The sequence below is a fragment of the Microtus ochrogaster genome, chromosome 8, assembly GCF_000317375.1.
Source record: "Microtus ochrogaster isolate Prairie Vole_2 chromosome 8, MicOch1.0, whole genome shotgun sequence".
In the NCBI taxonomy this organism is placed as follows: Eukaryota; Metazoa; Chordata; class Mammalia; order Rodentia; family Cricetidae; genus Microtus; species Microtus ochrogaster.
In genome coordinates this window covers 74,417,552-74,418,419 of record NC_022015.1, presented here as the reverse complement: position 1 = coordinate 74,418,419, position 868 = coordinate 74,417,552, and the positions used below count along the sequence as shown (strand labels likewise).

The window sequence follows — 868 nt, the reverse complement described above, 5'->3', positions numbered from 1 at the left end:
GGACTCAGAGCTTGCAGGCAATTGCGAGCTGTGAAGTTGCTGGTGGATTTTGGGTCAGTGGTTCTCATGGTTCCAATCTGGGAATGCAAGCCTGTGTTCTAGGTGCAGGCATAGAGCTCAGGCTGATCAGAGCAGGCCAGACAGCAGCTGGACCTGAGAAGCAGACCCTAGCTTGGGTAGCAGCAGTGAGCCACATGGGTCAGAGAAGTCACAGAGGAGTTGCTGCAAGAATCTGCAGGCATCAGTTACTCAGCCACTTAGCTGGCAGGACTGAGCCACACAGGGGTAGGAGGGCTAGAAATTTCCAAGTCCCTACTGAGGATCAGCCAACCCAAACCTTGCTCAGCTTTCAGGCAGTTAAAGTACATGAGACCACGCCCAGAGTAGGCCAGTATCCTAAAGGCTATTGTCTGGGGGAGTTCCCGCAACACAGGGGCTGCTGGGACCAACAAGTCTGAGAGCTGGGATTCTGACACACAAGGCGGCAGTCACTATGCAGTTCAGAGGTTGGGGACAGAGCAGCTTGTTAGCTAGAAGAATCTAATTATTCATAAAAGAAATATTTTTGAGTGTAACTAATTCATGGGAAAACCCAGAGCATTTTAGTTGCTGAAACAAAATACCAAAGTGGGTGGAGGAAAAGCCATGCACAGTTCTACAATAAAGTGAAATGTGTCCTTGCAGATCCGAGAACTCACAATGGAACAATGTGTATTTTAGCCAACCTGAGCTTCGGGTGACCTGTGGTTAACGCTAAGGGGACTCTGTATAAAGAGAAATTTGCGCAAGGTGAGTTTCAGATCTTCTGTGCTCTTTATTTGGACAATGGCACTGTGTAGGGAGTGGGCATCTGTTTTGGAGGTGTCTC

General features: G+C 48.7%; 1 long non-coding RNA gene across 1 annotated transcript in view; it reads left to right on the top strand.

Annotated features, from left to right (window-relative positions):
• The window catches only part of LOC113456554, a 19,051-nt gene that overhangs the window by 13,328 nt on the left and 4,855 nt on the right, over positions 1-868 (top strand). Inside the window, exon 2 of the long non-coding RNA XR_003377321.1 lies at positions 685-789. This is a non-coding gene — a long non-coding RNA (uncharacterized LOC113456554). The remainder of the gene's footprint in view (positions 1-684; positions 790-868) is intronic.